At 47.5% G+C, this 18,381-nt stretch overlaps 1 protein-coding gene across 3 annotated transcripts in view; it reads right to left on the minus strand.

Annotated features, from left to right (window-relative positions):
- Positions 1-18,381, minus strand: part of PPP6R2 (protein phosphatase 6 regulatory subunit 2) — a 54,047-nt gene that overhangs the window by 35,013 nt on the left and 653 nt on the right. For all 3 annotated transcript variants that reach the window (XM_081022724.1, XM_081022726.1, XM_081022725.1), the window contains exon 2: positions 4,519-4,654. The gene's annotated coding sequence lies outside the window, so the exon portion shown is untranslated. The remainder of the gene's footprint in view (positions 1-4,518; positions 4,655-18,381) is intronic.

Consider the following 18,381-nt stretch of genomic DNA (forward strand, 5'->3'; position numbering starts at 1 on the left):
CTCGAGATCTATCACCTTTGAGCAGAAGAAAGGTTCTTCAGGTTTTTCACCAGATATTTTGTTCTCTTTGCAAACTAGGATATGTAACCTGTACAAACATAACCAATTACTATAATTCAACCCCCCCCCCCTTTTTCTAAAAAGGGTCTCCTGCAACATTGCCTATGAGCTGGAAATGGAGCCCCTGGACCTGCAGGATTTGGTTCTTGCCCCCCCACCCCCACTCTGGTGACCCTCTTCCTGTGTTTACAGAGGCTACACAGTCTTTATTTTCAGTTACATTTCAGTGTATTTATTGGCTGCTTGGGGTTAACAGGAAAATGGAGCAGGCATTTTAAATCCGCAATACCCCAAGCAGGGTGGCAACATGAGAAGGGGCCTTTTCTGTGGTGGCTCCCCCTTTGTGGGATGCTCTTCCCAGAGAGGCTCACCTGGCACCATCCTTACAAATTAGGCAACAGGCAAAAACGTTCCTCTTTTCCCTAGGCTTGGACTGATTAAACAATCTGTGGCCTTTGGGGGGGGTGTATTTTTTGTGTTACTATGGTATTTATTTTTGTGTTTTGCATCTCTCCAAGGACAGCCTGAGCCCACCACTTGGGAGTCCCCTGAAGGCAGCAGCCCTCGTCTTCATGAATCTAAATCCCTTCTCCATCTCCTCTGTGGTTAAGGAAAAAGTCTTCTAAATTTGATTAAGGGAGCATCACTGGAATATAGAGGTGGGATAAATTAAAGAGAGTGCTGCTCCCAGGCAGTTCACTTATTGCAACAGTAAGATTTGACGCAAAAGTGAATAATGGAGTTCAAGAGATGGATGATTATGGAGAAGACAATATGTTTAAGGACTAAACGAGGGAAGATGTTTAACTTCTGCTCAATGTCAGGAGAAAATGGGAGAGTTTAAGACACTCTCTCTTTTGAATTATTTTCGAATTAGACTCTCTTTCTCTTCGTGAGGAAAGCAACCACCGTACCTGAAGGAGTGTCTCCACCCGCATTGTTCAGCCCGGACACTAAGGCTGGGTAATGTTGTAGTGTATCCCAGCCAAACATTGCAGTTTGGCGATATACCATGATGTTGAAAAAAGCTGCACTGGCCCCAGCCAGCGAGATGCCAGGATAAACTGCTGCAGCTCTCATGGTGGAAGCTGAGGTGCTTTCACCCCAGCGCCTTGCAGGCTGTTGCCAATACAGGTGGCCCCAGCCAGCTGCTCAGCCGGGAGTGGGGTGGACGGAAAGGCTCCTGTCCCCAGTGAAGCCAGCCCCGATTCCCCTTCCACTCACAGTGGAGCAGCAAGGGCTCCTTGGCCACGCTCCCTCTGCCTTCACTGGCATGGGAGGGGGAGCACTTTAAGAGAGCCCCCATCCTACCGCTGGGTCAGGGGCTCCATAAAACTGCTTGGCTGAGGCGAGGGAAGCAGCACGCTCCTCAGCCAAGCAGTTTGAAGAAGCAGAGGAAAGAACAAGCTGTATTGGAACTTCACTAATTCAGCTTTATTCTCTCTCTGCCAGGGCAGAGAGCGATGGCGGTTTCACCAGCAGTATATCCCCCTCCGCCGAGAGCTTTCTGGCCATCCTGCAGCCCTACAGCACCCCCCACTGCAAAACACACAGGGGCAGCAGCCTCAGCCCCACCGCTCTTTGCAACGGGGCTGCAAAAGAAAAGTCAGCAAGCAACCAAGGGCTGCAAAGGAGTTCTGCTGTCAACCTGGTGGAAGAGGACGACCATCCCAGATAGAAGGAGTGTACCGTTCTTCGGTCAAGGGTATATGATAGCTGCGCTCCCCTGCTAGAACCTCCTAACAAGCTCAAGGACCCTCTGCTTTCTATGGCATAAGGAGCCCAATGGCATGCAGAATGAGGCCAGCTGAAATGAAAGGGCTTTGGCAGGATGAACCCTGCATGGGGTTGAGCTGCGAGTCTCAGCAGAGTCATTGGGTCTTACCCAAGAGCAGGTCCCCCACCCCTGCAATGCTGGAAAAAGGGGGGGACTGCATCCTGCCTGCACCCCCACCCTCCCAAGTCAGACAGATGTGCCTGCCAGGTTTGGCCTGCACTTGCCCTGCCCACATCCCCCCAAAGCCTTTCCTCTTGGCTTCTAGCTCATGCTCAACCAGCCGCCAGCAACGGCCTAGGGCTCCCTTTGAGCCTGTGCAAGGATCACATTTCCTGGGGCCGCCTGACTTTGTCCCTGTTAAGCTACATCCAACTGGAAGACAGTCTGAGTTCTCCCAGACGTCTGCCTTCCCATGCACATGCAAATCCTTTGCTCCATCACCTCCCACGTCACAAAAAGCCTCTTGGCGCGACACTGAGTGCTGTGCGCATGTATAGGTAAGAACCTGAGAAGAGCTGGACTACATGGAATTGGCGGAAATGACTGGCAGAATCCGAAGAAGACTGGAAGAAATTTAAAGACTATTTACAGAAATACTGCAAAATTAACGAATGTTAGAATGATGTTGGATTGAAGTTAAGTGGTTTCTAGCTGTAATGCTTTAAAAGAATATGAAAAAATTGGATTCTTAACAGGTAAAAATTTAATGCTATACTATATTAAGATTAAAGAGCAGGATAAAATAAGGAGGGAAAGGAATTGCTGAACTAATAAATTGAACTGGAATACAAAAAAGGGAGGTATGAGGAGGTCCGGGAAACAAGTAAATGAAAGATACGTGGCGAAAAGATGGAATTGTTTTTAACTATTTTTTATTTTGTATTTTCTCTTTTTTCTTTTTCATTTTGTAATATTGTGAAAACTTTAATAAATATTTATATAAAAAAAAAAAAACCCTGAGAAGAGCCCTGTGGCTGGATCAAGCCCGAAGGGGCCCATCCAGTCCAGCACCCTGTGTTCACTGGGTCCAAGCAGATGCCTGCATGAAACATCCCCTGACAAAAAAGGGGAAAAGCCGCAAGGAAGCTGCTTCGTCCCAACGACTGTGACGCTTCTGAGTTCCCACCAGGGACTCCAGCCAGGACCCCCAGACAACCAGGAGAGATGGGCACAGGGAGGGCACCCCTCACCATTCCCTGCCCTGCCATGCTCTGAGGAAGCTGCCTTACATGGAGCTAGGCCACAGGGATCCATCACCTGCACTGACTGGCAGTGTCAGGGATGTTGCCAGGAACTGAATTTGGGCGCTGAGCCCTTTTTGCTCCAACACTGGCAGGTTTGCAACTCCACATAAAGAAAGGTAAAAGCTGTCTGGAGCTGTGGCAGCTTCCTTTGAGGAACTCAGATCCGAATAGACAGAAGTGCATGTGAAAGCACCAGGAGAACGGCGCTCAGGGAGACAGACAAGCCATCAAAGCAGCTTTTAACTTAGGCTCAAGACTTTAATTCTTCCCGAATGTTACATCAAACGATCACAATTTTCTCCAGGCAGTTTCCATCCATACCTCCAGCACCAAGCTTCCTCTCAGTGCCAAGGCTACACGTGGATGCCAACCAGCATCCACTTTTTTGTGCCTGAGGCCTGCTGCTTAGCTGAAGAAACAGCAGTGGCTCCCTGGTCAGAGCTTTGAGTCAGCTTTGACTTCTGTGCTGCTTCCCCTGCAGACTCTGAGGCTGAGGACTGAGGAAGGCTAGTTGCTGTTTTATGGGATCTTTTATATCTGAAGAGAGCTGCAACTCTTTCAGGACAAAACAGACTGAATCACAGAATTATAGAGTTGGAAAGGACCCCAAGGGCCATCTAGTCCAACCTCCTACAATGCAGGAATCTCAGCTAAAGCTCCCATGACAGGTGGCCGTCCAGCCTCTGCTTAAAAACCTCCAAGGAAGGAGAGTCCACCACCTTCCAAGGGAGACCATTCCACTGCCAAACGGCTCTAACTGTCAGAAAGTTCTTCCTGATGTTTAGTCAGAATCGCCTTTCATGTAACTTGAATCCATCAGAGCAGGAGAAAACAAGCTTGCTCCATCTTCCACGTGACAGCCCTTTAGATGTCTGAATATGGCTATCGTCTTCCCTCTCAGCTTTCCAGGATAAACATACCCAAACAGAACAGGGTTGTCTGATTTCTACACAGGCACACTAATAAGATCCTATTTGGATCTGACCATATATTGAGCTAGACTTTTCAGAAGGGAAAAGCAACTTGCCAGCAGCCTACCAGAGTTGGCGGCATCAGGGAGTTTTGTTTCTGAGAGTGCTAGTGGCTCCAGGCAGAAGTGCAGCTGACCAGAAGATCTGGCAAGGCCTTGAAACTGTGACTGTCACAGCTGCTTGCCAAAACCCCTCTCTGCAGAAAGAAGCCATGTTCAAAAGCACACACACCCCTTCCTCCTCAAGTCCTGTTTGGGAGCTTTCCTGGGAACCTTCCTAGTCAATGCCAGAAGCAGACCAAGAGGGACTTCTGGCCTCATCCCAAAGGCACTTCTCGTGCACCCCACGCCAGGCTCCTCCTTCACACACTTCTGAGGGTCCTCTGTACCAAATATGGACATCCTCGCCTGCTCCTTGGCAGTGCCCACAAGCCAAACGATAAAGAAAAGCCAGCAACAGCTCCTACCTCTTGTGCAAATCTTGTTTCAAAATCGAGACCTTCGCCACAGACAGAGGTACATCTGGCTTCTTGGTTCAAAAGAGGACTCCACTTCGAGAACACCTTCCATTGATCTCAGTTTACCTTTAGTTGCTCTTTTTGCCTGAGGAATAAAAGAAGGAAATGAAAACGTCATTAATACTGTAAAGCACAAACAAAGCAGAAGGCATCCGGGTGTAAGAACCGCACCAGATATCGAGAGGGCAGGGATGGGGGGCTAAATGGACAGGGGTGCCCTTTCCCACATGCCCAGCCTGATTCTGCACTGTACGTTTTTACTCAGAGCCAAGTCTCAGCAAAGGATTGAGGGAGCCTTTCCTTACAGCCCCCTTCAGTTTGCAGACTCTGCTGTGAAAAGAGAAGAACACACATTTGTTTTCCTGACGCCGCTCAAAAGAAAAGATCTAGGTTGTCAAGGAAACCCAAAGGCCACTTCCCCTCATTCCAAAAATCCTCACACCACCAGAATACAAGCACAGTGCATTCAGCAAGGGCTGCTGCTCCATGAAAGAGGCAAAAGGGAATCCAGGAAATGTCCCCAAAATCCCTCTTTGGGATTACTGCGTGAGGCCAAGCCTGGCTACAACTGAATCCATCTCTCCCTTCCGCTATTTCGGAGCAGACCTCGACCGGGTTTTCCTTTGAGCAGTCCAGACAGCTGGGGAAGGGAAACCTGGAATTAAGGCCCTGCTTCTTCAGTGGGGGAAAGAGCAGCAAACACAGTGTAACAGATGCAATAAGAAAGGGCCCCAAAGGCCAGATTCTGAGTCTGAGTGATACACCAGCCCACCAGGGACGGGAGCTCCGGCAAAAAGGTGGGAGCAGGAACCCTTTCCCACGCTTGGAAGGACTCTGAACCTGAAGCGAAGAATGCCTGAAGCTGGAGTCAGAGAAAAGGCACCACCTCACAAATCAAACATGCTGAACCCCCAGGGGCCCATCCGAAGCCTGGCTTACCCACCTGTACCCCATAACCACATCAAACTCAAACCAGTCGGGGGCCTTTAATGGAGGCCCTTCAGGAGAGGTGATTCTCCACAAGGCCACTGACTTCTTTTCAGCGCTGGGTGCTATTTCCAGGCAATGAAGACAAAGCAAAGGGGGCCGGAGCCAACATCTGGTGACCTGGGGGCACAGACCTGGAGATGCTGAACAGGGAACAGTTTCAACACACTGCCAAAACACGACACTGTGGAACTACCAACACAATATGCCGTGGCCTGTAACCTTCGCTTCCTCTTCTTCCTTCCCAAAGAACAAGAATTTCAACCCTTCACATACTCTGGCGTGCACACACACACACACACACACATACACACTAGTGTCACTTCCAATGGCACACCACAAACCGCCAAAGGCCAGTGGGGCAAAGGGCTGGGCAGCCTCCTTGTCCCTTCCTGACCTGAGCCCAGGGAGAGAGCTGGGCTCTGCCTGCCCCCAGCCAGCTCAGCCAAAGGCCCATTCCCAAGAGGCAGCCGGCCGTGGACGTCCAGCCAAGTCTCCATACACAAGCCAAGGAAAGCTTGTCATGACCAGGCAGGGAAATGGGGCCAATCCAGCAGCCATTGCGGTGTGGGGAGTCCCCCCTCCCACAACTTCCCAACCGTGGCAACAATGTCTTTCCTGGCTTCTCGTCCTGCCGGCTGCTCAGAAGAACATATTGATCGGAGCCCAGCTGGATCCAGAATGGAAGGCTGCCAGCCTCAGGATCCCTCTAAGTCCCAGGATGCTGGGCTGCTTGCTTGCGAGGAGACAAGGAGCCTGCATCTTCAGGCAGGCAGATTTGAATTTTCCTTCATGCACCCCCTTGCTTTCCCCTTTTGCTCTCTCAAGCCTTATTCTCAACAAACTACAGTGGTACCTCGAGTTACAAACGCCCCAGGTTACAAACACCCCAGGTTACAAACTCTGTTAACCTGGAAGAGTTACCTCGAGTTGAGAACTTTGCCCCAGGATGAGAACGGAAATCGTGTTCCGGCGGCGCAGCGGCAGTAAGAGGCCCCATTAGCAAAAGCACGCCTCTAGTTAAGAACAGTTTCAGGTTAAGAACGGACCTCCGGAACGAATTAAGTTCGTAACTAGAGGTACCACTGTACAGGGTTAAGAATTTAATTCGTTCCGGAGGTCCGTTCTTAACCTGAAACTGTTCTTAACCTGAGGTACTACTTTTGCTAATGGGGTCTCCCACCAACCGCCGCACAATTTCTATTCTCATCCTGAAGCAAAGTTCTTAACCCAAGGTACTATTTCTGGGTTAGCGGAGTCTGTAACCTGAAGCGTCTGTAACCAGAGGTACCACTGTACCAGCCTAAGGACTGGTCAAGGTCCTCAAGGTCAGAAGGAAAGCGAGGGCTGGGGTCAGGAGCCTCTTGCTCGGAAATGGGGGTCACTTCTGCCCCCAGGGAGGGAGGGGTGGGACTTCCTCTCAAGGGAAACTTGGACATGACCCAGAACAGCATCTCAGTAGCTCACCTCACAGCACTGAAATGCAGGAATATGACCTCCCCCTGTCAGCTGGACGGCAGCCCCACCAACACCTTCCAAGTCCTTGGTCACAGCCGTAGGCTGTGAGCAGCACTAGTGAGTAGAAGAAATGTGCAAACTTCACAAAAATAAACTAGGGATTAGGAGCCCTGTATAGCATCTGCATTACCTGATGCTATTATGCACCAAAACAATCAGATGCCATTAAAACTGGGGGGGGGGGGGGAGGCTGTGACCACACACTTAAGACGCAAAAACATGACACTAGTGTTCGAAATTAACTGGGCGCCAGTCGGTTTTTGAGACTCTGAAGCACCACCTAGAGACCAAGTTGAGATTTGCAGTCGTGTGGTTTGCTACTGATAGGATTGACTGTTCCCTTTCAGGAAGGCCTCTGATGCACAGAGGGGGGAAACATTTTCCATTTTTGTACGATTTCCATAAGTAAGCAAACAGCTCTTTCCCACGGGAAGGGGAGGGGAGCTGGAGCTGGTTTTCACCCCTCCCCTTTGTTTGCAAGCAAACAAACCAGCTGCAAAGTTAATGGATTAATGGATTGCTTCTCTCTTGGGGGGAGCAGGGGGGCTGGCTAATTACTTAAAAGGCTTATAATGGTGATCTTGCTTCTCGAGCAGTAAAGCAGTGCCTCTTTACTTGCTTTGCCTTTCATTTCGTCTCAAAATAATATTTTTGCTGGCTGCTTTGGTAGAATAAAGGTTTGTCTCCTTTATTTGGATTCTGCTACATCATTTTTTTCTAGGAATGCAGATTGAGCATGGGGGTGGGGGAGCAGACTGGAAAGTATGACAAAAAAGAGGTGTTTTTTGCATAGTGGGGGGTTCCCTTCCTGTTTAGCTACCCATTCTGAAGTTTGATTTTGTGTATGGAGGGAGGAGTGTAAGTAGAATAAATATTCTTATCTCTTGCAACAGATAAGAAAACCTAGGGCTGCCACACATCCAAGCAATAATGCCTTCAAAAATGGCATCTGGGCAGAATTTCATAAAAGCGGCTAAAATGTCTAGGGAAACTCAGTGTACAGCAGCCCATATCAGTAGGTTTTTGTTTTTTTTGCAAACCCCCCCCCCCCAAAACTCAACAACTTTTGTGTGCTGATCTTCAGTTTTTGAAATATGGCAACCCTAAGAAAGCCATTGTGGTCTCATTCTTGGTGACAGTGAGTGAGATTTTCTGGGTGTTGCTTGCTTTCTGAACCCAAGTCTGCAGCATGAGACAAAGTGTTTTCTAGCTGTTCCTGGAGATGAGTTAGCAAAGTTGGCTGATGACACCAAGTTGTTCAGGGTTGTTTTTAACTAAAACAGGCTGTGAAGCACTCCAAAAGGATCTCTCCAAACTGGGCGAATGAGCCTTAAAATGATAAATCGGATGCAGCGTTAACAAGCGTAAGGGGATGCATGCATGCAGGGGCAAAATATCCTAGAATCATAGAATCCTAGAGTGGGAAGAGACCACAAGGGCCATCGAGTCCAACCCCCTGCCAAGCAGGAAACACCATCAGAGCACTCCTGACATATGGTTGTCAAGCCTCTGCTTAAAGACCTCCAAAGAAGGAGACTCCACCACACTCCTTGGCAGCAAATTCCACTGTCGAACAGCTCTTACTGTCAGGAAGTTCTTCCTAATGTTTAGGTGGAATCTTCTTTCTTGTAGTTTGGATCCATTGCTCCGTGTCCGCTTCTCTGGAGCAGCAGAAAACAACCTTTCTCCCTCCTCAATGTGACATCCTTTTATATATTTGAACATGGCTATCATATCACCCCTTAACCTCCTCTTCTCCAGGCTAAACATGCCCAGCTCCCTTAGCCGTTCCTCATAAGGCATCGTTTCCAGGCCTTTGACCATTTTGGTTGCCCTCCTCTGGACACGTTCCAGTTTGTCAGTGTCCTTCTTGAACTGTGGTGCCCAGAACTGGACACAGTACTCCAGGTGAGGTCTGACCAGAGCAGAATACAGTGGCACTATCACTTCCCTTGATCTAGATGCTATACTCCTATTGATGCAGCCCAGAATTGCATTGGCTTTTTTAGCTGCCGCGTCACACTGTTGGCTCATGTCAAGTTTGTGGTCAACCAAGACTCCTAGATCCTTTTCACATGTACTGCTCTCAAGCCAGGTGTCCCCCATCTTGTATTTGTGCCTCTCATTTTTTTTGCCCAAGTGCAATACTTTACGTTTCTCCCTGTTAAAATTCATCTTGTTTGTTTTGGCCCAGTTCTCTAATCTGTCAAGGTCGTTTTGAAGTGTGATCCTGTCCTCTGGGGTGTTAGCCACCCCTCCCAATTTGGTGTCATCTGCAAATTTGATCAGGATGCCCTTGAGTCCATCATCCAAGTCGTTGATAAAGATGTTGAATAAGACCGGGCCCAAGACAGAACCCTGTGGCACCCCACTAGTCACTCTTCTCCAGGATGAAGAGGAACCATTGATGAGCACCCTTTGGGTTCGGTCAGTCAGCCAGTTACAAATCCACTGAGTGGTAGCATAGTCAAGACCGCATTTTACCAGCTTCTTTACAAGAATATCATGGGGCACCTTGTCAAATGCCTTGCTGAAATCAAGGTAGGCTACATCCACTGCGTTCCCTTCATCTACCAGGCTTGCAATTCTGTCAAAAAACGAGATCAGGTTAGTCTGACATGACTTATTTTTCAGAAATCCATGCTGACTATTGGTGATCACAGCACTCCTTTCTAGGTGCTCACAGACTGTTTGCTTAATGATCTGCTCCAGAATCTTCCCTGGTATTGATGTCAGACTGACTGGGCGGTAATTATTTGGGTCCTCTCTTTTCCCCTTTTTGAAAATAGGGACAACATTTGCCCTCCTCCAGTCTGCCGGGACTTCGCCTGTTCTCCAGGAATTCTCAAAGATGACTCGCGCCTAATGATCCTTCCACTTCTACCCCACTAACCAGGTCATCAACATTGGTTAGGACCAGATCTAAAATGGCTGTTCCTCTTGTTGCTTCTCCCACTTTCTGGACAATGAAGTTGTCTGCAAGGCCAGTGAGGAATCTGTTTGACCTTATGCTCTTGGCTGAGTTTGACATCCAACAAATATCCGGGTAATTGAAGTCCCCCATTACTACTATCTCCCTTCCTTTTGCATGCTTGGCCATCTGTTCCAGGAAGGCATCATCTATGTCCTCTGTTTGGCTTGGGGATCTATAGTAAACTCCCACAATGAGGTCACTGTTATTCTTCTCTCCTTTAATTTTGACCCAAATGCTCTCACTTTGGCTTTGAGGTTCTAAATCTTGGATCTCTTCACAGGTATACACATCCCTGACATATAACGCCACTCCTCCTCCTTTCTTGTCTGGTCTGTTTCTCCGAAATAGATTGTATCCCCCCATTATTACATTCCAATCGTGGGACTTATCCCACCAGGTTTCAGTGATGCCTATTATGTCATATTTAGTTTGCTGTACCAAGAGCTCAAGCTCATCTTGTTTATTTCCCATGCTTTGCGCATTAGTGTACAGACATTGAAGTCCATTAATCATTCCCCCGTGTCTCTTATTTAAGGATTTTTTCCTCCCACCACTAGGTCTGCGTGCTGTTTGCTCCATTTGGTCTATGACATTTGGATGATCATCTTCATCAATTGATAGACTCCTACCTTCAGGAGCACTGTCTCCCTCCCCCACATTAGTCAGTTTAAAGCCCTCCTGATGAGATTTCTGAGATTTCTGGCAAAAACATTTCTCCCAACCGTTGTGAGGTGCAGCCCATCGCTTGCCAGAAGTCCATCTTCAAGAAACTGCAGTCCGTGATCTAAGAATCCAAACCGTTCCTGTTTACACCATTTGCGAAGCCAGCTGTTCACTTCCACTATTTTCCCCTCTCTCCCTGGGCCACGTCGTTCAACTGGGAGGACAGATGAGATGCCAATTTGTGCATTTAATTGCTTCAATTTCCTGCCCAGAGCCTCGTAGTCTCTTTTGATCTTCTGGAGGCTATTGCTTGCAGTGTCATTGGTTCCCACATGAACCAAGAGGAAGGGGTATTTGTCAGTGGGTTTTATGATTCCTTGCAGTCGTTCAATTACATCTTGGATCTTAGCCCCGGGGAGACAGCACACTTCCCGAGACATCTTGTCAGGCCCACAGATCACTGCTTCTGTTCCCCTCAGTAGGGAATCCCCTATCACCACTACACGCCTCCTCTTAGGTTTGGTCGGGGTTCTTCCGTGAGCTGTCCGTTCCAAGGTCGCCTGCACATTCCCTGAGGACTGACTTTGCTGCTCGTCTTCATATACCTGATTGACTGTAGTGAGGGAGAGATCCTCAAATGGAGTCTGCTCTTCGTCTTCCATGCTAGGGGAGAGGACCTCAAAGCGATTGTGTATTTCTAAACAATCAGAGCAAACCCTGGGCCTCCTACTTCTTTGAGTCACGTTTCTCCATATATCTGGCTCCTGTGTTTGGTGAACTAGCCTCCTTCTCAGGGGAGTCCCCTGTCTCCTCCTTGGTGGAGACGGTGTGCTCTGTTGCTTCCAAGAAGAGCTCCAGCTCTCTAATTCTTTGGAGCGTAGCTACACGTTCCTCCAGTTGCTGGACTTTGTCTTTTAAGAGGGCAATCAACATGCAATTGCTGCAGGTAAAGCTGCCTGCAACCTTTGGCAAGATGGCAAACATTGCGCAGGAACCGCAGGCGACTGCAGCTGTTCCCTCCCCCTCCATCTTGAGAACGTGTCGTTGGGGGTGGCTACAGCGGTCCTCCATCATAAAAAGCGTGAAGACAGGACAAATAACTCCCCCCACAAAAAAAACCTAGGTCTCCCCCAACAAATGTTTGAGACTAGCTCCCCGAAATCTAAAAGATGGATCAAACTGCCCTGAAAGCTCTGATAAGCTCCTCCCACAGCTAATCACCTGCCTCAACAGAAACCCTGCCCCCTCTGACCTTTGCACAGGGAGAGCAGCTAATCAGCCACAAAGAAACACACACACACACACACACACACGAAAACCCTTTTTGCTCCTTTTTCAACTGCTGCCCTGCAAGCTCTGATAAGCTCCTCCCACAGCTAATCCTAGCATTACATAGATGCTACTGAGGTCTGAGCTGGTGGTGGCTGACCAAGAAGGGCCTTGGGCTTCACTCCCCCCCCCCCCGTGGGCCCAGGCACTGGCAGAAGGGAATCCTCAGAGGCTCCTTTTCAGTATTAGAAACTGGGACAGAAAAGTGCCATTTGGCGATCAGTTATACATCTGCGCTTCTAACACTGGCCAAACCCTGTGCGAGAGAGAGACTTCCGGGTCAGCGCCATTGGTGAATGGCGGAGTTCCTCCAACAGGAGGAACGGGCTCTGTGAAAACTGGGTCTTCCCACCGCGGCGAAGGTGGGGACCTGCTAGAAATCCCAGGCGGAGGAAGCCTGGGAACGTGGGGTTCGGCAGGGCACCAGAAGCGCCCCCCTACTCGCGGGGAATCCCATCTAGGGGCTCCGGAGCGAAGTGGGGTGAGAAGCGCGGTGCTACGAAGTGACTGCTACTTTCACGGAGTGAAGCCGCACAGCCATTGCCAGAGAGCGCTGACTTTTTCCTGTGGACAATTGGACTTAAAACAAGTACCCGTGAGTAGAAACGGAAAATTGGATCAAGAAATTGTTTTAATTTGGTATCGAAGCGGGAAGGTGTAAACAGGAAGTCCGCCTTCCGTTTCTTTGTATATAGACTAAAGCAAAAATTTTGCAAGCTAAAGCCGGGAAGCTGTCAAAAAAGGATTAAATTTCCTTCATTTAGAACCACTGAAACCCCCCTTGGAAGCAGGAGAAAAGGGGGGGGGGACTCTGTTTAACCTAGCAGGAGAGGGAGTGAAGAAGGATAAGTTTCCATCGTCTCTAACCTGGGAACGGGGTGTCAGAGACAGAAACTGTTGCTGAGGTTCATTGACGGTGAACGTAACACTTTGACAGATAGCTAATGAAAAGAAACAAGTTGATTCTAATGTTGCCTTTTGCATCTTAAAGAAACAAAATATCAGAAAAACATCTGAAATATCTGAAAAATGAAAGTAACTTTCCTTTGTCTTTTAAAAAAAAAAATGGCTACAAGTAGATTGTCTCCTTTAGAGGGAGCTTGCTAAATTGTTGTTGCAGCATATTTGAGACCCAACATCTGTGAGATTAAGACTGTGGGAACAGACTTTTCCGACCTTGAACAAAGATGAGCTGGGAGAAAGACTGGGTGCTTGCTCTATGCAAGACAAATGCTTTGCTGCAACAGATGCATGAAAAGATGGACTTGATGAATGAGAAAATGGATTTGACTGTTGTGGTTAATAACATTGATACAGAAATCATCCAAGAACCAACCTATCAATCTGTACCGACTGGGCAAGTGCAGTTGACAATGGAGGAGGATGTGGCTGCACCCCAAATAGTACAAATGGAGAGACCCGAGGCCCTACAGGAGCATAAGCCACTGTTATTGAAGATTGACGCTGGAGTGGGCCAAGGGGAGTCTGGAGAGGAGGAGACTTCTAGCTTTGGAGAGATTCTGAAATTTGATTTTAAATTTATTTTGGATTACATCGAGGACTGTGGGGAGTGGGACTGTGGGGAATGGGTGAGCTGGATGAAGGGTGATGGAGACAATTTTGGGTTGGAATCCCCCAGAGACCTACTCCTCAATGAGAAAGGAAAGAAACTAAGACAGAGACCAACAAGAGACAAGGAAAAGGGCAAGCACAAACAAGATGAAGAAGAATTGCAGAAGGGACATGGAAGAGATTTAAGGGCCTCGGACATAAGGCTTCCAGGTTGATGGACTAGACGGAATGGACAATAAGGACAATAAGGACTGACATGACCCGAGACCAGGAAGAAGAGACACTGGATGATGATTGGAAGAGAATTTATAATGGAAACTTTTTTATTTTAGAATCAGCTAATGAATATTAGGGAAAATGTGGGAATGAAACTATACGACTCTAGCAGAAATGATATTAGGAGTTATGTATATTTGAAATTTAAGATTTAAGTTTTAAGGCACTTAGGGGTAAGATAAGGTTAAATAAATTAAGGTAATCTGAATAATAGAATATGGGGAAAGATGGTAAGGATTTGTTGAGTTAATTATTAGGTTAAATTGTTAAGATAAATTTTATAACAAAAATTGAGAAAGATGGAAAGAATTTGCTGAAATAATTACTAAACTAGAATACAAAAACGGCATTGTCGGCCAATTGGTGCCAAAGAAGGACAGAATTTTTTTTATGTATGCTACAACAGCAGCAAGAATACTCATTGCAAAGTATTGGAAGAATGGCAGATGAAGGTGATGGACTATATGGAACTGGCAGAAATGACTGGCAGAATCCGAGACCAGGGAGAAGAGTCGGTGGAAGAAGATTGGAAGAAATTCAAAGACTATCTACAGAAATATTGTAAAATTAATGAATGTTAGAATGATGTCGGATAGAAATTAAGTGGTTTCCAGCTGTAATGCTATAAGGGAATATGAAAAATGGGTCATTAATAGGTAAAAATCTAACGTTACTATTTTAAGACCAAAGTTTAGGATAAACAAAGAGGGTAAGGATTTGCTGAACCAACAAATTGAACTGGAATACAAAAAAGGGAGGTATGAGGAGGTCCGGGAAACAAGCTTAGGAAAAATAAGTAATGGAAAAACTGAGTGGTTTTTAATCATTTTTAATTTGTATTTTCTTTTTCTTTTTCATTTTTATATTGTAATATTTTGAAAATCTCAATAAATATCTTATAAAAAAAATAGAATACAAAAACGGAGGTGTGAGGAGGTCAATGCAAATGGAAATTATGGATATGCAATTTGGGATTTGTGGTTTTTTTCTCTTTTTTCTTCTTTTTTACTTTTTTATTGCTGTATTGTCATATTGGTTTTCACATTTTGTGCTGTTCTCTTTTTTTATTGTCTTCTTTTTCTTTTTTTTGTATTGTAGTGTTGTTTTTTATTTTTTTATTTTTCTTGTAATTCTGAAATTCTCAATAAATATTATTTAAAAAAAACCAAACAAACCCTGTGCGAGAGTCAGCAGTAGATGAATGGAACGGAAGTTACAACAGAGAAAGTTAGGAAAGAGGAAGAACAGATGGGAGGCAAGGGAGCCCTTGCAGATGTAGAGGGGAAGGAGGGCTGGCTGGAGAGGGGGAAGAGATGGAAGGAAAAGAAACTTCAACGCTTAAACAGGAAATGGGAGGAAAGCGAAACATCTCATTCAATATTCCCATTAGAGTTGGGTTGCTGTGGGCAGACACTGGTTGGACACTCAGCACCAGTTCTGGTGGGGGACAGGACCACCACCTTTTGTGCTCCGACAATCCCTAGGCAACTGCAAATTGGATCCCATTAAAACCATCCTGGCTAGTGGCTGTCACTACATATTGCAAGATGGAGACAGACCGTCCATCCCTTTTCTCTACCCCATGCGCTGATTTATGCGTGAGTATTCAGAGGCATTGGATGCCACTAGCAGTGGAGAAGACAGCCAGCGTGGCTAGGAGCCATGGGGAGCCTTGTTCTCCTTCCAGAATCCTCTCTTAAAGCCATCCAAGTTGCTGCTCATCATGGCATCTTCTGGGAGCAAATTCCCCAGTTTCACTATGCATTGCGTGAAGAACTTTATTTTGCCTGTCCTGAATCTTCCCATTCAGCTTTGTGGGAGGCCCCAGTTTATCCACATGCATAATTTTACACACCTCTATCATCAGTAATTTATTAATTTCCTTCTGCACCATCGTCTCAAGCCAACATACAATAAAAACAGCAAAATACAATTAGTAACAGATACTAGCAGCAGCAGCAGATACATTTGAAGCATGAATAAAGCACTACAGAATAGCCACTCATGGTAAAGGCCCATTCATCCAGCTGGGAAAGCATACCAGGACAGAAATGTCTTCATTTCAATTGTTTCCAGAAAATGCAGACAGCGGGCACCTGTCAGATCTCAGCGAGAATGCTATTCCACAGAACAGGGGCTCTGCTCCGAGTTATTACAGAGAGGACTTTTGAGATTTTTGGAACTTGCAGGAGAATCTTTCCTACAGGCCACAGTGACCTACTGGGTGCATAAGACAAAGGGTGGTTTCTCAGGCAACCTGGTCCTGAGCTGCACAGGGTCTTCTATGTTAGCCCAACACCTTGATTTTGGCCCAGGGCCAAGCCAGGTGTTCTTTGCTGGCAGTCGTTTTCCCTCTCAGGTAAGCCTGCTACATTCTGAACCAGCTTCAGCCTGCAAACCAACCCCAAGGGCAGCCCCACAGAGCGCATTGCGGTAATCAAACCATGAGGTTGCCAATGTACCAACAAATGTGGTTAAGCTACCCTGGTCCAAGAACGTCCACAGCTGTCATACCAACCAAGGTCAGAAAAACGCCCTCCTAGCTGCCAGAACATGTGCACCTCCAGCAAGAGAGCGGGATCCATGAACAGTCCTACTGCGCACTTGCTGCTTCTGGGACAGCGTGACCCCATCCAGGACAAGCAACTGCAGACTTCCCAAACGCGGGAATGATTCACCCAGAGCTCCCCTATGACAGGCTTCAGGCACAGCTTATTAGCCCTCATCCAGCCCACCTACTCAGCCATTCCCAATTCAGATGTTACAGAGAAAGAGAGTTGGGTACCATCACAAACTCACAACACCTTGCTCCAAAACTCCTAATGACCACTCTCAATTCCTTCATACAGATGTTAAACAGCACTGGAGACCGTCTAGGGCCATGCGGTATCCCACAGCTCAAAAGCGAAAGGGCTAAGGAGCACTCAGTCCATGCAACCCGATGGCCAATGGTATCAAAAGAACAACAGGATCACACTCCCCTCCCCAGTACCTCCCCTGAGAGGGCAGCCAAGGTGGAGTCAGTTCCAAAGCCCTCTAGGTCGCTGGCCATCATTGCCTCCTGTGGGAGTGAGTTCCAGAGTTTTAACTATAAGCTGCCTGATTAAGCATTTTATCTTTTGATTATCTATTTACTTATTAAATTTTTATACCACCTTTCATGTGAATATTACAGGGTGGTTCGCAACATAAAAATACAAACCGAGAACACAAAACACATTACAAAACAAAAACAGACTAATAACCACCCCCCTCACAAACCAATTTAAAAGGACATAGAATGTTAATCAGCCAAAGGCCTGGTTGAAGAGAAACATTTTTACCGGGCACCTAAAGATATTGTAACGAAGGGACCAAGTGAGCCTCTTCGAGGGGAGCATGTCCAGACTCTTCCAAATATTTAGCTTTATTGGATGTCCAGGATTATAGAAATCAAAGAGCTGGTAGGAACCAAGAGGATCATCTAGTCTAACCCTCTGCAGTGCAGGAATCTTTCGCCTGATGTGGGGCTCAAACCCATGACCCTGCGGTTCAGAGTCTCATACTCTGAGCTATCGCTCCATTCTAGTGTTGAGAGGACAAAACTCTCCTCTATCCACTTTCTCCACATCCTGCATGGGTTCATGATCTTCCACAGCCTCTTACATCTGTAGGGCTAGTCCAAGGTTTACCAGGACTACCTCTGCCGAAGGTCAGATGCCTACATCCCAAGTTGTCCATACAACGCAGCCCCCTCGGCAGCCAAAGCAGGGGCTGTGTCCCTGAGGTGCCAGGCAGCCCTCACAGCAGCAGAATCCGGCACTGGCCACATCAAACCAAGCACCCCGACCACCTCCCATGGGTGCCCTATGCACAGAGCCCAAGGCTGAACTGGGAGGTGAGCAGAACCCAGGGGGCACCTAAGGGAGAATGACCAGTTCAGTCACATTGGGCGTGGAGTTTCTGGGGTGCTGGATTTTGGGACCGCTGGACTGGAGACTGGCAGAGCAGGCAGAACCATGGCTCCACTGCCCCGGTTCAGGATCAGCTCCGGCTGGCAAACTGGCCATAGCTGGGTGGGAAGAGAGATGCTCCTGGCCACAGAAGCCGCCTGGACCTTGAAGGGCAAAGGTGGGTTGAGGAACAACACCCCCCCCCCCCCGCCGCCATGCAGTTGCCCCTTTGAAGGCAAGCAGGGCTTCATCCGGATCAGGCCAGGGACCATGTTTCTGGGCAGGGGAAGCCTCTTCCGGGCATCCTGCTTCCTGCCCCCCACCTGCCTCCAAGCCCTGATCCTGCACCGACACACCTCCACCTGCTTTCTATAAGAAGCGGGGACGCAGTCTTCTCCCTTTCTTTAGTTTCTTTATTACAGAACAATTTACACAGAACACAAACACGACGAAAAACAACATAAACAGACCACCGAGCCTGACTAACACCACCTCATTTGACATTACATACCATTAACTTCCGATTCACCTGACTGTGCTTTTTATACCTTACTAGTCTAT

Source organism: Podarcis pityusensis (assembly GCF_964106645.2).
Source record: "Podarcis pityusensis genome assembly, chromosome: 10".
Lineage (NCBI taxonomy): Eukaryota > Metazoa > Chordata > Lepidosauria > Squamata > Lacertidae > Podarcis > Podarcis pityusensis.